Source organism: Mesoplodon densirostris, chromosome 16 (genome assembly GCF_025265405.1).
Source record: "Mesoplodon densirostris isolate mMesDen1 chromosome 16, mMesDen1 primary haplotype, whole genome shotgun sequence".
Lineage (NCBI taxonomy): Eukaryota > Metazoa > Chordata > Mammalia > Artiodactyla > Ziphiidae > Mesoplodon > Mesoplodon densirostris.
This window is the reverse complement of record NC_082676.1, coordinates 26,903,281-26,911,168: the sequence shown is the minus strand read 5'-3', so window position 1 is coordinate 26,911,168 and position 7,888 is coordinate 26,903,281.

Genomic DNA, 7,888 nt, shown 5'->3' with positions numbered 1-7,888 from the left:
CAGTTTCCCCAGGACCACACAGCCAGTAGTGGTCAGCCCGGATGTGACCTCCAAACGTCAGTGCTGTTGGCCAGCACGCTCTGCCCCTCCAGTTCACAGGATACACTTTATGCTGTGTGCTGTGGAGGCTTCAGATGGAGAAGTGGTCAGCCACCTTTATCCCCACTGGGCCGCAGCCGTGGGTCTGCCACTGCCAGGACCTTTCAGGGAGGGGAAATCACCCAAGAAACAGAAAGCCCACATGAAGCTTACAGTTCTCTTGGGTGGTTGCTTAATTCAACATGCTTTCATTCAGCAGGTGTTTATTGACCCACTGTGTGCCAGGCTCTGTGCTAGGTCCTAGGGATTCAGCGGAGGATCAGACATAAAGTCTTTGTACTCAAGGAGTTTGCATTCTAATAAAGTAGAAGACATAATAAGCAAATGTACTGTGGGAGGTGTTAAGTGCTTTAAAGAAAAATAAAGGGCGTGGTGGGTGCAGATGGGGAGTAGTCCTGGTTTAGATGAGCTCAGGAAGGCCTCTCTGAAGAGCTACTGTGGAGGGCGGAGGGGCGCACTCATCCAGAGATCTGGAGGCAGCGCTTTCCTGGCAGAGGAAACGTCATGTGCAGAGGTCCTGAAGCTGGAGTGAGTGTTTGAAAAATAGCAAGGAGGTCAGTGTGGCTGGAGTTGCAGAAGCGAGGCAGGGAACAGAGTAGATGAGAGCAGGTGACGTGACCCATCCTACAGCCTGGAGGGCAGTGTAAGGTCAAGACTTGGCTTTTATTTGGAGAGGTATGGGAAGCCTTGTTGGGTCTGAACAGAGGAGGGTCATGGTCTGATTTACTTTTTTTTTTTTTTTGAAGTTTTGGTTAATTTTTTTTTCTTCTGGCTGCATTGGGTCTTTGTTGCTGCACGCGGGCTTTCTCTAGTTGCGGCGAGCGGGAGCTGCTCTTCATTGCAGTGCGCGGGCTTCTCGTTGCAGAGCACGGGCTGTAGGCACGCGGGCTTCAGTAGTTGTGGCTCTAGGGCTCAGTAGTTGTGGCTTTCAGGCTCTAGAGCGCAGGCTCAGTAGTCGTGGCACATGGGCTTAGTTGCTACGTGGCATGTGGGATCTTCCCCAAGCAGGGCTCGAACCTGTGTTCCCTGCATTGTCAGGCGGATTGTTAACCACTGCGCCACCAGGGAAGCCCTGATTTACATTTTCGAAGGGCCTCTCTGGCTGCCACGTGGAGAAGAGATGGGAAGGAGGAAGGGTAGCAGCAGGGAGACCAATGTGGGGCTGTCACAGGGATGCAGGCGAGAGAGATGATGGGGCTTAGGCAAAGGTTATTGTCTTGAAGGTGGTGGGAAGTGGTCAGGTTCTGCATGTATAAAATCATTTAAAAATATCAGTCTTTTTTAAAGATATAAGTCTTTGCATAGTTTTAATCATGCAGTATTTACAATTTAATGTCCTGTTTTTCACTGAATAGTATATCATGTTTTCCATGTTGGTACATGGCCTGAATAAATGTTTTTAATGATATAAAATTCCATTGAGGGGTGTCCCAAAGCTTACTGTTGTCCTATTATGAGAACTTAGTATGTTCCCAATTTTTCACTGCTATTATTTGAAAAATATTTTTATTTGTAAGTCTTTTTCTATATCTAAAATTTTCATTAAGATAAATTCCCAGAAGTGGATTTGTTAGATCAAGACTTAAAAACTTTTTTTTGGAAAAAATTCAAATCTACATAAAAATTGTGAGTAATAAAATGAACTCTCAGTTTCAACAATCCTCAACGTTTCACCAGCCTTGTTTCATTTACTCTCTCATTCCCAAGTCCATGTGCTGGAGACTTTTCAAGAAAATCTGAATGTTTCAAAGGAAGGGCCTAGAGGGTTTGCTGACACACTGAAGTGGGGTTAGGAGAGAAGAGGGAAGTCCAGAATGCTCTGAGGTTTAGGGCCCAAGCAACGGGGAGAAGGACCTGCCCCTGATTTGCAGAGTGACCTTGATGCGGGTCACTCACCTCTCCACCTCACCTGTGAGTTCCAGGTGTTAATAATGGTGGTCTCTGGAGGCTCCTTGGAGTGCTGGTTGATATATCAGATTCTGGGCACCCACCCAGGCCTGAGGAATCAATGTCTGTGCAGTGCCCAAGAATCTGCATCTTAAGCACCTACAAGTGACTGTGATGCCCAGTAGCCCAAGACCTACTTAAATTGTGGTCCTTGGACCAGCAACATCGACATTATCTGAGGCAACTTGCTAGAAATGCAGGCTCCTAGGCCCCACCCCAGACCTGCTGAATCAGAATCTCTGCGGATACAGCCCAGGAATCTTTTAACAAGCTCTCCAGCAGCTAAAGTTTGAGCACCACTGATAACAAGGTTGTGGGGTTGGCACACTGTGGTCAGCCAGCAAGCACTTATGGAGGCCCTTCACTGAAGTGCCTCCCTGGCACTCCTCGAAGCTTCCACCAAGCGTGGTCAGCGGCGTGGCTGTGTGAGGTGCTGAGTAGTGCTCAGTTTGTGTTGTAACATTGACTTTTTTCTCTTTTTTGTGCACTGGGGGAAATGTACAGCTAGATAGTCAAGCCCTTCAGTTAATGGATCTCATTGTTTTAGGATGGGGCCAAACTTACATAAGCAAAATGATGGGAATTACTTTTTTTTTTTTTTTTTTTTTTTTTTTTTTGCGGTACGCGGGCCTCTCACTGTTGGGGCCTCTCTGGTTGCGGAGCACAGGCTCCGGACGCGCAGACTCAGCGGCCATGGCTCACGAGCCCAGCCACTCCGTGACAGGTGGGATCTTCGCAGACCGGGGCACGAACCCGTGTCCCTTGCATCGGCATGCGGACTCTCAACTGCGCCATCAGGGAAGCCCGGGACTTACATTTTTTAAAAATTAAGTAACTACCAGTAGAGGTGGGTTGTGGATGAAGCAGAAATGGAGAAACTGGTGTTCAAAGGAACCAAAGCTGGGGAAATGCTGTCCTTATAGATCCTCCAAAAGTATGGAAGGGAGTGGACAGGAAGGGGGCAAGGAAGGTGAGACAGGATAGAGGACGGAAGAAAGCTGAGCTCTCATGTCCACATTCTGTTCACTTCAGGGAAGCTTAATGGTAATAATAGCAATAATAATAATCTTTCCCTGGCCTGAAAATAAAGATCCCTTGCTTCAATTTTCTCTTTATCCTTAGTGAGGTTGACAGAAAAAACCCCATAGCCTGAAGGCAAATCCTGCTCTCTGGATTATGTTGTCAGGATTAATTCAAATTCTTACTTGAAACCTGGTTTACTTCAGGATTGGGAACTTTCCCTTGAAATAACATCTTTTTTGTGTGTGTGTGTGTGGTACGTGGGGCTCTCACTGTTGTGTCCTCTCCCATTGCGGAGCACAGTCTCCAGACACGCAGGCTCAGCGGCCATGGCTCACGGGCCCAGCCGCTCCGCAGCATGTGGGATCCTCCCGGACCGGGGCACGAACCCGTGTCCCCTGCATCGGCAGGTGGACTCTCAACCACTGCGCCACTAGGGAAGCCCCTGAAATAACATCTTTAAGGACGAGCAGGTTTGATTTGTTTTTACAGCTTATCCTTTATGAATCATCAGCCCAGAATGTCAAGCCCAACCAGGTAAAGAGCGGGAAGGGAAGGAACAAAAGGCATTTCCCAGAAACTACCTCCTTCCCCACAAGCAGTGACTCAGCAGAAGTGGGGACTGATGCCCACCCAAAGGGCAGAGGGAAGCCTGGGAGGACACCCCATCCCTCTTTGAAGATCCACCTCTGAATAAAACTGGTTGGGACTTCCCTGGTGGTGCAGTGGTTAAGAATCCGCCTGCCAATGCAGGGAACATGGGTTCGAGCCCTGGTCCAGGAAGATCCCACATGCCACGGAGCAACTGAGCCCGTGCGCCACAACTACTGAGCCTGTGCTCTAGAGCCTGCGAGCCACAACTACTGAGCCCACATGCCACAACTACTGAAACCGGCACGCCTAGAACCCGTGCTGCTCAACAAGAGAAGCCACTGCAATAAGCCCACGCACCGCAACAAAGAGTAGCCCCCACTCGCCGCAACTAGAGAAAGCCTGCACACACGAAGACCCAATGCAGCCAAAAGTAAATAAATTTATTAAAACAAAACTGGTGACACATCCATTCTCTGCAGCATGGGGGCTATTTCCCCTCTCTTAACAGTGTACAAGATGGTTTAGGAGGCCCAGGGCACTAGCAGCAGGAGAGAATTGTCTTTTCAGCGTTTTCTCAGTCCTGCTAGCAATGCTGAAGAGAAAGTCTCGGTTTGGTGCCAGCAGGTCATTAAGTCCTCTACCACCTGCTAATCCATCCTGGTAAGAGAGAGAGCAGACCTGGAGTCAGAGTTAGCTATCTAGAATTTAGTAACACTGTTTGGCTTTCACTATATTTATTTTTTGGATATTTTGTATGTTTTCTATTACAGACGTGATTTAAAGTTTCCTTTTAAGTAATTTATTTAGGTTACAAAAAGTGATTTGATTTAGAGAAAATATTAAGTAAATGATATGGTGTGGGGCTTCCCTGGTGGCGCAGTGGTTGAGAGTCCACCTGCCGATGCAGGGAACACGGGTTCGTGCCCTGGTCCGGGAAGATCCCACATGCTGCGGAGTGGCTGGGCCCATGAGCCATGGCCGCTGAGCCTGCGCGTCCGGAGCCTGTGCTCCGCAACGGGAGAGGCCACAACAGTGAGAGGCCCGCGTACCGCAAAAAAAAAAAAAAAAAAAAAAAAAAAAGATATGGTGTGAATTATGAAGATGAAGTTTAGGAGACCCTCACTCAGCCTTATCTTTATGCCAGGCCCCGCAGACCCTCAGAATAAGACCCATGGGGCTGTCGGGGGAGGGGTATTTAACCTCTGTGAGACATTTAAGTTTGATGTTTTCGGCCATCAGGAACAAAGCCACAATGAAAAACATGGAACAGGTGCCATTTCCCATATGTGCAAGTATATCAGTAGGACAGGTTTCTGCCAGTGGCATTGGTGAGTCAAAAGGGTGTGTACATTTGTCACTTTGATTGGCATGGCCACACTGCCCTCCAAAGAACTTTTGCCAATTCACCCTCCCTGGCATAATGCCTGTTCCCTACACTGTCTGGCTTCATTGGTTCTTCATGTGGCTTAGGGAGAAGCCACTTATCTTGGGTCTAGACACTTTGATTCCTGTCCTGGTGCTGCATTGTGCTGGCTCTACACAGTCAAGGAGATTTGGGTTTGAATCCCAACTCAGCCACTAACTGATGTGTGACTCAATCAAGTTATTAGCCTATCTGAGCCTCAGTTTTTGCATCTGTCAAATGGAAATAATGTCTTCAGTTGAGTCTATCTTACTTTAAAGTCAGGTCCCAAAGTATAAAGACAAAATTTACTCTCTTTCTGCCCTAATTTGTTAAACCCATATGTGGTATAACCTCATCCTACTTTGTAGGGTCCTTGTGAGAATTTAAGGAACTACTATTGCCATAGTACCTGGCACATCATAGATGCTTGATGATAACAGTGTTATTATTTCATGAAATTGAAAAAGCATCTTTCTGAGGCTCAGTTTCTTCATCCATGAACAGCTGGCATGGAGCTGCCAGAGAGATTCAAAGTGCATGAAAATGTTTTGCAACTATTACGAGGGCCCCAGATGCAGGGGTTAAGCTTTACTGGGGCTACAGCAGCCCTGCCAGGCGCCACCTGCTGTAAACTTCCTTTACTTCTCTCCTTGGCATTTCAGTGCTGTGTTAGCTCACAGTGAGACCATCTTCTCCCAGCCCTTGCCAGTGAGCGAACAGGAACTGAGCACTCAGCCCACTTGGGAGATGGCTGGCGGGAAAGAACCACTCCTGCCTCTGGGGGATTAAGCTTCTGAGGAGCAGGCCAGTTGTATACAAGGGGAGGGCACAGAGAACTGTCTCTTTGTGGCAGGAAAGTCCCCAGCCCTCTCTGAACTCTTGTTTCCACTTCAACTAGAAAATGAGGGATTTGGATTGGGTAATTCTATAGAAAAGGCACTAGGTTTGGAGTCCCAAGACTTGGGTGCACAGCCTACTCTAATATTAATCTAGTGTGTAATCACTGGGACTCAGTGTCCTCATCTGTAAAATGGGAATACAAATTAAACCATTGAACCGTTAGGAATTGAGTCCCTCCTGTCATGGAGCTTGCTTTCTAGTGGGGAGAAACAGCTAAGGAAAAAATACATAAAGTGTGAGGAGATGATGAAGACCATGAAGGAGAATGAAATAGGGTAAAGGGAAGGAGAGTGGCTGAGGTGGTCAGAGAAGGCCTCTGTGTCCAGGTGGCATTTGAGCGGAAACCTTCAGGAGGTGAGTGAGTGTGTGGATACCTGGGAAGAGCATTCCAGGCAGAAGGAACAGCAAATGCAGAAGGCCTGGAGTGGGGGTTAGCCTGGCATGTTTGAGGGACAGGGAGGAGGGGAAGGGGGTGAGGTATGAGGGGGGCACGGGCCAGATCAGAGTGGACCTCACTTCTGGTTTTTATGTGAGTGAGGTGAGAAGCCACTGGGAGATCTTAAGCAGGGGAGCAACATGATCTGACCTATATCTCGGGACTGTAGTTACCTATTGCTATATAACAAGTAATCCAAAATGTAGTCTCTCTTTTTTAAAAATAAATTTATTTATTTATTTAATTTTTGGCTGCATTGGGTCTTCGCTGCTGCATGCACGTTTTCTCTAGTTGCTGAGAGCGGGGGCTACTCTTTGTTGCGGTGCGCCGGTTTCTCGTTGTGGTGGCTTCTCTTGTTGCGGAGCATGGGCTCTAGGTGCACGGGCTTCAGTAGTTGTGGCACACGGGCTTCAGTAGTTGTGGCTCGCGGACTCTACAGTGCAGGCTCAGTAGTTGTGGTGCACGGGCTTAGTTGCTCTGCGACATGTGGGATCTTCCTGGACCAGGGCTCGAACCCGTGTCCTATGCATTGGCAGGCGGATTCTTAACTGCTGCACCAACAGGGAAGCCCCCAAAATGTAGTCTCTTAAAGCAACAATAATCATATATTCTCTCTCACAGCTTCTGTGTGGGTCAGCAATTTGGGAGCAACTTGGCTGAGCCGTTCTGGTCTCTGATGAGGTTGCAGTGAGTATTGGCCAGGGCTGCACTCATCTGAAGGCTTGACTGTGGCTGGAGGCTCCATCTCCAAGGTGGCCCACTTGTGTGGCTGGCGAGTTGGGGTTGGCTGTTGATGGGAGGCCTCAGCTCCTCTCCACAGGCTTGTTTGGGTGTCCTCACAGCATTGTTGCTAGCTTCCCTCAGAGTGAGTGACTCAAGAGACCAAGACACAAGCTGCAGTGTCTTTTATGACCCAGCTTCAGAAGTCATACACTGTCACTTCTGCCATTTTTATTTGTCCCACCGGCCAGCCCTATTCAATGTGAGAGGGGACTACACGAGGGCATAAATACAAGGTAGTGAGGATCTCTGTGAGCCAGCTTGAGACTGACTGCCACAAGTTTTATTTTGTTTTATTTTAATTAGCATATGGTAAAATGTACTTCTTTTTGGTGTATAGTTCTACGAATTTTAACACGTGTAGATTTGCGTAACCACCACCACAAACAGGATGCAGAGCAGTTCCATCACCTTTCAAAAAACCCTCCTGTTTCCCTTTGTAGTGACACGCTTTTCCCACCCTTAACCTGTGGTAACCACTGATCTATCACTATAGTTTTGTCTTTGAGAATGTCATAAAAGGAACCGTACAGTAGTACATCAACCTCTGAAACTGGCTTTTTCACACAGAATAATGCCACTGAGACTCATCTAGGTTGCTGCAAGTATTAATAGCTCAATTCTTTGTATTGCTGAGCTGCATTGCTTTGTATGGATATACCACAGTTTGTTTATTGATTTATCCATTGAAGAGGTTATTTCCAATT